At 41.5% G+C, this 13,369-nt stretch overlaps 1 long non-coding RNA gene across 1 annotated transcript in view; it reads left to right on the top strand.

Annotated features, from left to right (window-relative positions):
* Positions 1–3,289, top strand: part of LOC118411523 — a 33,487-nt gene extending 30,198 nt beyond the window's left edge. The window contains exon 4 of the long non-coding RNA XR_004830686.1: positions 2,665–3,289. This is a non-coding gene — a long non-coding RNA (uncharacterized LOC118411523). The remainder of the gene's footprint in view (positions 1–2,664) is intronic.
* Positions 3,290–13,369: the final 10,080 nt, after the last annotated feature.

Here is a 13,369-nt window from a genome sequence, read left to right as displayed (position 1 = left end):
GACCTGTTAGTTTTCAGGTATTCCTGGATAAGACCTACAAGAGCATGATAAACCACACTTTTTACACATGTACTACAAGAATTCACATCTAAACCTTTACAGTCAAAGACAATCAATTGTTGAAATCAATTGATCTTCAATATGGTAATTTCTGTCTACTAATGACTGGGAGTTTTTCACCTGTATTTGCGGTGTGAATTGTTCTTCCCTACATAAACACGTTGCTATGATAAGACTCCGAAAAACTCCTATGTTTACTAACAATAGAGTGTCGTCCCCAAGAATCTCCCAGAGACAAAACGGGACACTTTGTTCGGGTGATCCCTTGATAGTGATCGGCCTTCCCGGTCCATTTATCGTACATAGAAAACAAGGAGCTCCCCTTACAATCCCCGGTTTTGTAAACTTGTTTATGGCTTTTAGGACGATGACAGGTTCTGAAGGCAATCGTGGAAGGATCGTTTTTGTTTTTCAGTGATCTCTCCGTGCGTCTCCCACAAAAGGGTTGAAACACAATCGCCTCAACACAAACGGCGTATTAGCGCAGCGTTCGTCACACCGTTCCGAACAAGCCGATTCTTCTGGGCACTGATTTTGGCCCACTTGGACACCTATGGCTCGAGATTTTCTGCACTGGGAACGACCCAACAACTATGACATAGAAACTATAGTATAGTACTAGTAGGTTTTGATACCTTTTACAGAAAACGGAGAAACCGAGAAACAAACATAAAAAATGTGTTCTTCATAATGAATAAAGCCTAAATGTCAGCTAACTATGTAAATCACGACATTTGAATACGTAGATTCGCACAGCCAGTCAAAGAAAAGTTAGCTATTTCAAAAATGTTGACTAACCACCTTAAATGATGTCTACACTTATATACGTTCAATACAGAACACGACGTTTGTCGCTAAAAACGAATATTTCCCATTTTGGGCTATTAATAGTCGATTAAATAGTGGTTTTAATAGTCGATATTTCTTTTCAGTACTTAAACTTTTCTTTTGCCACGAATATATCCGATCCGCACAAACTATACAGTTCAACTCTAACTTCAGGAAAAGTGTACAAGTTATCATATGGTGAATAGCGCTCTATTAAAAAGGGGAAAACATCGGCTGCATCGTCGCATACGGGATAAGTCAAGGTCGTGGCTCATTTTGGAAGAAAAATTTAAATCAATCAAAGCTGAAATCCATATAGATAAAAAGATATCATGAAAGGTATCTGTAGCTAGGGACAGTGAAGAGCTTACATGGACAAGCAATAAGCTATCCAATGCTTGATTGCTATGCTGAATTTATGACCAGATTTCATTACAAATTGCAGCTATTATACCAGAGTTACTGTAAGTGGACTCCGGCTTGTCCTTTTGTACCATGTCATTCGGCACCAGGGTTTTACATCCAATTTTGGTTGCGCCGTTACAAATGTACATTTGACGGAGGTCTAAAAGGAAGCTGATGTGTCAATTTCTGACAATTTGTGCATAATCGCGCCAATTACGTATGATTTATATGGTGCCATTTACCACTAACTGCGCTGATTTAGAGATAATGCCTTTTGGACAAGAATAATTTTAGTCTTCTGTTTGTTCACACCTTCTTGAAAACAAGGGAAGAGTGGTCTCTGTAACTTCCCATTCCTATGGAAGCCCAAAACATAGCAAAGAAACAGCAATGGGTCGTATTGTTCTTCTCTGCACCTGTGCTACTATCCGTTGTGTTTAGAAACAGTGGTGGTCTACAAATATCGTCCTCAACAACAACGAGGCAATAGTTGCCAACCATCGATCGCCATTGATACCATTCAAGCTTTGTGGCAAATACGTACAGTAATTTAGAACGCTTGTTCCATATCTTGCGAATTGTACCCTGTGGATCCAAGTGGTCACCGGTTGCTAGTGTATGTAAGCCCAGACAAAGATATCTACTGTCAAAGGGCATACACGCTCTGGTCTTGATTAATCCTTATATTGTAATCCTATGGACCCCTCAGTAGTCCTAAATCGTAGCGACGCCGGCATTCCTTTAGATCGGCGGCCACCTGTACAAGCAAAACCTTCCCACGTGCGACACCTTCGCACAACACAACGGGCCGCGAGACGGATGTAAGAGATTAACCCAAACCTCGCACGGAGGACTTGGACAGACTTGGAGAGTCCAAACTCACCGACTTGGCAGTCAATAGCTACAGGCGACGGGCAGTATAACAGTGGACGTGACGACACTTGGCAGTGTGTTTGAGACCGCCCTGTTTGTTTAGCCATTTCTACAACAACAGGACCAATAATAATTCACACAGACGTGATAAAAAGACTGACACACGACTTAATGTGGACCACCTGTCAAAATACATTATACGTCTGCACAATAAAGACCATGACAATATTCATAAAGATATCACGCAAAGAGAAATAAAAAAAAACTAACATAAGAAACAAACTCTATTCGTTATGATAACAGGGCATTTAGGTATCAAAATCATATTTTCTGTATTGAATTAAATACTCAAATTTACAATCAGCAAATACATTCTGGAACAAATGATTGAGTTAGTTGTTGCACTTTGTTCTGTGCTGTGATTGGACGTGACGCTTGGTGTGATTTACTGAAGAACACGTTGCCCGATCTTTTACCCCTTTCCTTTTCCATTTCCAGGTTGTGGCGGGATCATTAGAGAATGAAGACCGACAGGGACGTGACACTGGAAAGCCAAGAACATGCTTTGCCTAAACTGTTTCACATCAACCAAGAGTTCAAAGATGTGCCACAGGGCGTACAGGTGTAAATTGTTAGTTGTACTTAGCAAACTCCCAAACGCAAGGGTGTCGCGCTGTGTTTGAGCACCTACAAAGGTAGAGTTAGGTAAATTTGAGCATGTGGTATCCCGCAATCAGCCATCGAGAATAATTAATGATGAAACATAACGATTCTGAAGTCATAAAGAGACATAATAGCGATCAAAAGTCCAATTCGTGCCTACCGAGGCATTAAGGATGTGTGTTAGCGGTGTGTCTATTTGTATAATTACGTTCTCGGCGCAAAGCTAATTCGGTATCCACGAATAAAACACTACACGACATGATTCTTTCTCTACCTTTCAGTCGGTCCGTTGACCTAACAAAAACACGACGTGGTGATTTAGACAGGTGTGTTCGGGCTGTGTGATTGGATTTAAAACAACATGACGAAGCGCGCCAATGATGTATGTTTTCACGTGTTTGCATGCGAACGCAAAGCTTCCGTTTGTAAATTGAATTAAAGAAAATGTCGTCGATTGAAATGACTTGTCTGTCTTGTTTGCAATGTACCCTGGGGGTCATATGTTTAGAGAATTCAATCTGTCAATCAAATGCTTAGTAACAGAAGTGTGTTCTATTGTTCGTTTGATCTGTTGTCTGCTATGCAGGCGCTGTCAAAAAAACCTTATGTTATATTTTTCTGGCGGTTTGTAAAACAGAAAAAGATCCGTTCATCCCTTCATCACTTATCGTGGTTCAAAGTTTGCAAAGGCCACGACCCTGTAGTTTCCAAAAGCTGCTAGATGTAAAAAAAAACTTATGTCACTTCTCCCCGAGCACAGGAGCTATCTACCAACCATAGCATACCCAGAACGTGAGAACCGTAACTCCTGGTGCAGTAACAAGGAAAGCCGCTGGGGGAAATCCTATCGTTTCGTCATCTTGCCAGTACATACCAACATAGCATAAAGATCCATCCACGACTTTTCTAGTTATGAGGTTCACAATCACACACACACACACACACAAACAAACAAACACATTCATTGCGAAGGTTAAAAGAAAAATAATGGTTAAGAAAACAAAAAAAATCGCTATACTTCATAGAGTATGGCAAACAAAAGCTATCTACCACCAAAAACTCACTACTACTAACTACACTAACTAGATTTACTGCAACCATATTTTGTCCAGAAAACCAGATATAAAAAACGAAAGCTCCACTGCAGTACCCCATTAGCCGCTAGGGGGCCCATTCGCGAACTTTACCTTCGTTTTCCCGACCCCTATCCAACTACCAGACATCATCGGGATCCATCCAAGGCTTCTCGAGTTATGCTGTTCATTGACAGTAAAACATAATGCGTGGCCAATTTACTCCTCTGCCGGCTAAACTCCTTCCCCAGCTTATGTTACTGTCTTATGCCACGCAGGATCTGCTTGGAGATTAAGCCAAATACACAGACACACAAACACATCGAAAACATAACCTCCTTGGCGAAGTTAACTGAATCTATTATGTATTGTCCACCAGGGACCGGAACGTCACTTTAGGATGACTCGATGTTATTGTACTGTCTACATTGTCAGTCAGTGAACATGAAAAATCTCGCCCTCAAATGCAGCTGCTTCCTTGTTTTCTTACTAACTAAGAAGCCACGAACCCCGTCCGGTCATTGTCGTAAATATTAGTATGAAAAACAATTGAACTTTTCACCCTGTGCATTTGTTTTTATACTATCAAACTAGGTAGCTATTGTTTTTGAAAGTTACAGAACACCCCTCAGATGTATCTTTGCTCCCTGATGTCAAGCATTTTCACACCGGTTAAGATGTACAGATTTGTAAGAGTTTGGGGAAACACAACCGTAGCAAAGGTTGTCCCAAAGTTGGAGCATTGTTTTTTCTGGGCGTGATTGGAATGTAAACATGCAGTAAAAACTGAGGAGTGGACTGACAGACGGATGCTTTCGTCTCATCCACGGGAAAATTAACGAGAGGGGTCAAAACTCCAAACGGAAACGTTCCGGACGATGTCTACGGGTTGAGTAACTTTGTTTTTCCTGAACATTCCCGTGCGTGAGAGGCGCTAACTTAGTCACTGTCTACAGTAAGGCGCGGCCACATTCGTCATGTCATAGAAATGATACAGCAAACTGTGACAAGACAAACCGCCGACAAGGATCCAAGACTCCGTTCTGGCCGAATAGTAATAGGGTACTTTGGCCAAGTAGAAATAGAGGAGTGATCTGACCGGCCGTCGTTGATAGCTGAATAGAGTGCAAAATGATAAAATCCCATGGCAATTTATTTGTCCCTATTTAGCCAAATTCTTCTCTTTTGTCATCCACACGTCTGCTTGGAGACTATCCTTATCTATAACAAAGACAGCTGAAGTTTGCACGATATATGTGCGACAATCCCAATAATGTGGCACCAGTTTGCCATCTGTGATAATTCTGCGATGATCCTGTGACGAAAGAGACCGGGTTTCTTGCAGTTAGGTACTTGTTCACGAGTGATAACAACAGGTCATCTCGCAGCAATACGAAGTTATGACCGTCAGTAGTTCCCTATCGCGGTCCCCTGTAGTTTAATTGTACTGCATCCAAAATTGGGGTCTCAGACCTTGAAAGTGGAGATGACTCCGACGTTACTTCGTCCGTCCATTTAGCTGTAAACTGCCGATCAGGCGCCTTGACCTATAAATTAAAGGGTCAAGCCTGGCCCGCAGGGTGTCTAGCAATCTGACCAGCGCAGTGCAGGAGATAGCCGGGATCTTCCTATAGTCGTTATCGCTCCTGACAGAGCCGCCATCCGTAATGCGAGATGAACGACATCTAATCTAAGATGGCGGACATCTCATCTTAGCGTGCTGGGCTATCCAACTGGAAAAAGCAATACACCCCCCCCCCCTAGGAAAGTAATAATCATGGTCTTGTAGCAACGCAAACGTGATTTCACAATAATGATAGCATATATTGTAAAAGAACAGGGTTAAGTGTGATACCATGATATAAAGATACGATGATTTTACATACTTCAAAACATACATAGACCAAGGAAGATATGAAGGATAAGTAGATTTCTATCCTTAGGACCTAAAAATGAGAAGGGATGTCATACAGACTGTCTATCATGATTTCATCAAATCAAGACTGAATGTTAAGCGTTCAATGATATTACCATCACGCGTTCTTCTCGGTTTGCATTTTCTTAAGATTTCTGAAGAATGAAAAATAATGTCTGGTGTACGAGAATAATCCTCCGTACATATCTCTTCCCTATTTTATGTACTACACGTAGTAGGAGTACTGGCGGAGTATCCCTCTCCATTCATCATGCCCTAAGCAGGTGCACGCCCGGACATGTGATGGATGTCCAGCATCTGTCCGACGGTGTAAACTGCCTCCTCACCCGAAGATAGAAAAATGACGGTGGTCAGTCCTTTTGCATTAAGCATCCATATTTCATCTTTCCTTGTTTTGTTTTTTTTGTTGTATTTGTTTCTTTTCTTCCGAGGCTTGTCCTAACTACAGGAGGGGGATGGCGCTTTAGTGTCATTTACGGAACGCGTTAGCAGTGATGAGCGGTAACGTCTCTGGCGATGGTCTGCAGCTCCATCATGTTATCGGCTTCAGCCAACAGGCGACCTGACGTCCCGTGCCGGTGGGTGTTCCCCGAACCCGCGCCAGGAAAGCTCCAAATCCGAAAACTTATGGAGATATCCCGCGGATTAGGTGGCGGGGATTAGATTCGTCAAAGGATCGGCTTGTCGCAAACTCGGCTGGAACATCTTTTGAAGTGCGTTTATGGGGCTAAATGATGGCCGGATTTGTGATGTTCTTTCGCGCACGGCCGAGAGGGGTTCAGTCTTACACGTGTGCCCATATCCGGGATGATTCTTCTTTGAGTTCAGCGTTCGCACTTGTTGAAAATTCTGACGGCGAGTGAGAGTCGATTTCTCAATACTCATCACATATCAAACTCAGGTAATAATTTGTATCGAGCGAGTTAGGTAGGAGGGGGTGCTTGTGCTTAGATCATGTCCGGTGGAGGTTAGTGATGACATTTGTGGTTTGGGAAAAGTTTGCAGGAAAGAAGTTATTTTCTACTTTGATCCATCGTTGTGAATTATCCTGATTATCGAACCATAAAAATACCTATTCGACCGCAGAAAAAAATGTATGGACGCAACTATGATTTTTGAAACGACAACAAAACACGCAAGACTTAAAAAAATATCTGTAAAATTCATTTAGCAAACTGTCAAAACTGTCAAATAGCGCGTGTAAAGAATTGCAAATATAACAAGAAGATGCCGTGTAAACTTCAGCTACGGTCAAATGCAAATCAAGGACACCAACATGGCGGACAGCACCTGCCTGCGTCATGGAAATGAAGAAAAAAATGACTATCTGCGAGCTAAATCAAGAATTTCAAAAAGCAGGGCATGTACCCGTGGAAGAGTAGACATCAATCATGAGACTAGTTTGTAAAAAAATGCAAGATCGATAGGAAGATGTCAGAACTTAAACCTTAACCATTTCACATTTCCACCTCCTACGTCACTCCCGTGACGGCCTTTCCGTGAAGTTTCTCCGACTTTCATTTCTGACGTGCCGCACAGTGCTCATCCACTCGTGACCTGGGAGGGAATTAATATTGGGGCCGATAGCATAGTTGTATCAATGAATAAATGAAGACTTTATTCAGAACCACAAATAGCATAATATACAAGTATATTGTAGCTATTGTTTATATCAACCTCTTTGGCTAATCTGTCTAAGCTAACTGTCAGCGTGTGCCAACACACACTACGGATTTGTTGCGTCAATGTGCTAACGTCTGCACATGGACTTCCACCAAGTTATTCTTTATATATATGAGACTGTGTATTATATCAAAACAAGCGTCAATCTATGTTCACATCAATTCGGTTTGACAAGAGACGTAAGACAATATCAAGGCAGGATACCTTTAAATACCTTGTATCATGCATAAATGTTACTGTAATTAATGAAGTACATGTAAATATGTTGGCATGTGTTTTAAAAAGAGAGAAGCTACTAGAACTTGGATATTAGTATAGTTTTTATGTTAAAGGGATGTTCATTACACCATGTATGGTATCCTATGCATTTATCCCCCTGGGGAAAGAATATGCAATAAAGATTATTGTTATCATATTTTGCCCCGATAATCTACTTTTTTCAAACATTCACATGTTGATACGAGTGCATATAGGATCAACTTCTCCTCAATTCATGGTATTGGTGAATGCATAGGATTTACTTATAGTCGGTTAATCAATACGCATAAGGAATATACATTTTTTGTGCTGCACTTGTTTTATAAATGTATATTTTAAGTAAGGGAATCTACGTATAAATAAAGTAGGATGTTTTTACCATTTAGTACAATCTACAATGAAGTGTTCTCCATACTCTACCGAACTTAAGGTGCAAACTTGACAGATTCAATGCGAACGCCAACTTTTTTTCTCATAAATCGCTACAAACTTCGTCTACTTGAGCGAGGAATCGTTCTCCGATAGCTCAGAATTTCAAAGTTTTACCACGCAGAATTGGACGGTGATGGAGATATATAGCGGACGTCTGCGTCCTTTACCCTTTCCCTTCTGTTATAGATATAATAATAGCCAGTCGTAAATACTGATGCGTCAACGTGCATTAAGGGCCCAATTTTCGTAGCAATCAAACAGACCCACCGCATCTCACAGCGGCCACACTTCTCTATTAACCGGCTGGTTTCTGGACTCCGCTGGGAGCGATTCCGCAAGAGACCACCGGTGGAATCCGTATTCGTTAGTTTATATTTCGCACCTATTACCGGTTTATGCCGTGGATCCAGTTTTAATGGGCATGTGTTCTCAGCATCCCTCTATCCATCACTCCATATGTCAAACATCATATCGGCTCACGGAGAAATCCTGAAAAATACCGAGAGCTGGAAGATACAACATGTAGTTTGTACCCCCGCAAGGTTAAGTCCACAGCAATTTCTATGCTGAACAGAAATGCACATATATTCGTCTTGAATGTTCTTCGCAAAATTTCAGTTTGAAAATTACTTCGGCTGCTTCAAGAATAGTGGTCCAATGGGACATTTTGCACAGGAGAAAGTATTTTGGCTACGATACAAATGCGATTTCGGGGATGCTTCTTTACAGATATATCTAAAATTACTGGTATCGATACACAAGGTCAAAGTATTAGAAGCACAGACCAAACACGAAACCTTTCTTTCCCAGTTAACAATGCGGAGCATACTTCGCGAACGTCGCTAAATAAGTATACGGTTTTCTCTTTTGACACAGGTAATAAGAAAGAAAACAATAGATATTATAATTAAAGGGACGTTGCAGTTGCTAAGCTTGATAGATACAATGCAACATCTCCTGCAATGGCCTTTGTGCATAAACAACTGCTAAGCTGTGTCAATGGGAATACATCTTCAATTATATCTTAATTCACTGATCCTGAGACATCTTGGGAGATCTAGGAGAAGGCACCGGTCCTGAGGATCTTGAGCCCTGCAAAAAACGTGTTGAAGATCTCTTGGCGATATTTCAAGACGTCTCGAATAGAGGCACTTCTGGAGGTGCCAGTCAAGTCTCATAAGTCGACTCAATACGTATCTTAAGTAAGAAGTCTCAGCTACTGGATATACTGGCTCAAAGTGTCTTGAGAATGTCTTTCATGGACTTAAGATTCCGTAGATTTCATACGTTTAAGAGATTTGTTTTCTGGTACCAGGAAGGCTGTTTCATCATTGTCTAGAGCACAAGTCATAAATAGAACAAAACACAAGTACAAGACCCTCTATTGTCCATGGCAAGGACACGAAAGAGCAAGAAAGTTCCTCCGTTTTCTGTCATGCACCGTTCAATAAAGTATGCCAAAGGAATACTGCTAGATCTGGAGGCAATAAGAATTACGTTAACCGTTAGAGTAAACATTTTATCAGCCATGTCAATACTGAGATATATTAGATATCCAATACCACGGCTTTCTGTGTGATGCATAGTCTCAGTTATAAGTAACCAGAAATCCTTTGTTAAACAACCCTACAAAAATGAGTGATGCGTAATGATAGAAAGCTTCTTGATTGGCGAGTTTTTCTTGTAAATGGTCTTGGACGCATCCCAAGTCGTAATGTTATTTCTTCATAAGCTGCGAGTATGATCCAAACATCTTGTTATACTTGTTATATAGGTTATAAAGTCACTAGTCAGCGCAAGTTTTATACCACGCTGTGTGTCGTGGTAGTACGATACTTTTGGGAAATATGATGGTTTTGGTAGGACCACATATCCGATGCCCCCCTCCCCCCTAGGGCATGCTGTGTCCGAATATGCGCGAACATAAATCACTGCTCCACTACTTTAGATGTTAGAAAGGGAAACCATTTATCAACCGCTATCTGGCAAGAAAGGGGCATGTCAGCAGACTTTCCAACGATTTCTTTCCGCTCGCTCGGGGCAGAAATTCCCAAAATTTACTGATAGTTCGGAAGATACGGGAGTATTCTATTGGTTATCCAAAGGGTGCGGATGACCCTGGTAGCGGTTACAAGCATATTGTTGGATTTGATAAGATATTAGAATATAGACACTACAATAACGGGTCTTTCCGATGGGTTTTTACGTCCATATACAACCCTTCAAACTTTTTATAGTGATACACAATAAACGGAGACAATGATCTATAGCCCTCGACGATTTAAGGCACATGTCAACACTTTTTATAGCTTGGGGGATTTGATCCCATAATATTTCTGATGCTATATAACGTATGGTGTTGGGTCTATATGACAGCATCAGCGTTTTGTGCTAGATACATCTGTGGTAGTCTAGTGTTCAAACGTGTTACAGCTGCCAAGTCTCTTTCGTCCTCTTTGCAAAACTTTTAAAGTCAAGTGTTTTAGGCGTTTTGCCAACAGGCTCCATAGGTCGCTGTACTCCAAGCTGTGCTCCTCGGCCATCTAACTCCTCTGGCGTGTTTTCTGTCTTATTTGGCCAATTTCTACTATTTCTCCAGCGACCTTGGGAGCCTGGAAGAGGCTACCATTTTCCAGCGACCTATGGAGCCTGGTAGAGCCTACTATTTTGTACCGTTTTCTTTCTACCCGCTGGCAATCTCCCTGAACTACTAGTACTTCCAACTACAGATGAGCTTGCTCACATCTAACCCCTAACCATGGTCTGGAGAAGTTCGGCAGGCTATAACCGACTATGTGTGACAGGGGCTTTATTGAGCTATATGAATATAACGAGGGTCCTGTGAATCTAAAGGCCGCTTGTTTGGTGCTAACTCACGCTGAAACAGCTTTTGCCTTAGATTCATTATGCCGAGAATAGTCGAAATGATTGTGCAGATTCCCATCTCTTTTCACACACCGGAATGAGCGGCGACGGATTAACGTGTGGACTGTAGATAGAGTACAGATTTGGGGGTTGCGATAGTGAGAAGCAAATTCGAAAAGACATGCATGTACTGCGGATATTCTTTTATTATAAAAGGAATGCGTTGCAATAGTCATGTGAAAATGTTAAAATGTATGATACATAATGATTTTTTAAAACTACTATTGCCAACCCAAAGAATTAGGTATTGATCTTTGTGAAAGAATAAACCCATCACTTCTTTGACGTCACTTTATATAGATCGTAGACATGTGGCGATCGGTAGATCACGTGTAGCAGTTAATTTGTGGCGCCCCCCGTCTATATTCTACTCAGCTCAGTAACATCGTAATGTGAGATGATTCTGGCCATGTATTAGTCTTGGACTTAGGTACTGGTGAGACCATTTTGAATCATGCAAGATCGAACTTTAAAATAACTGATTCATTTCAGACAGAAATGTTGATCGCTATGGGAATCTGCCAGTTAGATGGGCTTAGATGTGAAGCTAGAAAGCTCCGAAGACGACGACGTATATACTTCGAGCGATAGTTTATGTGACTACTAAATCCCTAGCTCTTATACCACCAGCAACTAGACCTCTCGAGTTCTGAAGAGCCCATTGAACTCAGCCAAGAGCTTCCCCGTTTCAACACGTCTGAGAGAGGACAACATTCCCGGCATTGTGTCGCTAAGCCTCTCTGACAGCTTGGACATGATCTTGATCGATGACGGTTAGAAGAATAGAACAAGAAAGAAAGCTTTATCAACAGTTTACGCTAAAATGCCCTCTTAACATTACTACTGAAACGTGTACTTGCTATGTAAGTGGTGTGGCATGATCTGGCTTATGCACTGACGGTAGAGCTTTGAGATGATTTAATACCGTGTTACGCAACGAAGTGTCAAGCCTGGGATCCTACCATCGTCAATATCGACCTTGGCCGTGAGCGGTTGGTCAGCTGCCACGATGATTAATGACGCCTGAGCCCTGACGAGTCATTGGGAGTAATTAACGTTGCCAAAGGCTTAAGGAGCCGCTGACGGAGATTTGCAAAACTAATTAGCGAACAAAGGTACCGACGTTTCCGCCATATCGACGCCCATTGATCCATGCTCAACGGGGACCGCAATGCGTCTTGGGACAGTTCAGCAGAAGATGGCCGCCATCTTGGTCTCCTCTTGACGTTGTACCAACTATGCTAACGATGAGACGGTAGATGATTCATCATATAGGCGTGATTAATTTGTGAGACTGAGACAAGCTGGCAGGGAGGGAGACTGCAGGCGGAGCCACTAGTCTGCTTACCTGCGGGGCGGCAGAGACAAAGTCATCTGTAATGTGGTGACAGCTCCTTGTTTCTTAGGATATTAAACATTCAACTTTTGAACAGACAAAATGCAGTGGGCAATAAGTTCATTTTTTTTTCAAACGTAAAAAACTTCTAAGTTAACTTCTGTATCCTGAAAGCAAACGATACTGTTCCAGTGTCTTTACAATATAGCATTTCTATCTATCCTTTTGTATCGGTATCTAACTGAATACAAGAAGTGGGTTGAAATGAATTTTTGACAGTATAAAGACTTTCAGGATGAATCAAGAAGCCATAATAAAATAAGAAATAAAAAAAAAAGATAGCTATGCTCATACCTGTATCTATGTCTTTTTATACTTTAAAGTTACCAGGTGTATCCTATGCAGCACCCATTATCAGAACACAATAGCTACAAGGACATGGGTAATGCGATACAGCCATACAGGTAAGCTGGAATAATCCACTTTTCCCCGGCAGAACGAGCACAGTCAAGTCCGTTGATAAAACAATGTCGCTGTTTATTTATGAACGTCTAGACTTCAGTCGTCCCAGACATGGAAATGTGTTGATCTTAATTGTTCTGGATAACCAGAGTAACCTTATATCAAGAAAAGTTTTGATAATGCTAATAACAGATGGAAAAAAATATATAATACGTATATAGATGGCAAGGCGGTCTGTGGGGTCGAATCTACAACTATATCTCAGGCATTGTGTCTTGTTACGAGTTTTTTTTAAGACAGGCGGACAGACACACAGATATAAGCAAAACATGCAGATCGCTCATGCACACTCATGCTAATGTACGCGTAAGCACATACGCGCGCACACACACACACACACACACACACACACACACAAGAACACACATAGATACA

Source organism: Branchiostoma floridae, chromosome 3, assembly GCF_000003815.2.
Source record: "Branchiostoma floridae strain S238N-H82 chromosome 3, Bfl_VNyyK, whole genome shotgun sequence".
NCBI lineage: Eukaryota > Metazoa > Chordata > Leptocardii > Amphioxiformes > Branchiostomatidae > Branchiostoma > Branchiostoma floridae.
This window is presented reverse-complemented; position numbering and strand designations above follow the sequence as displayed.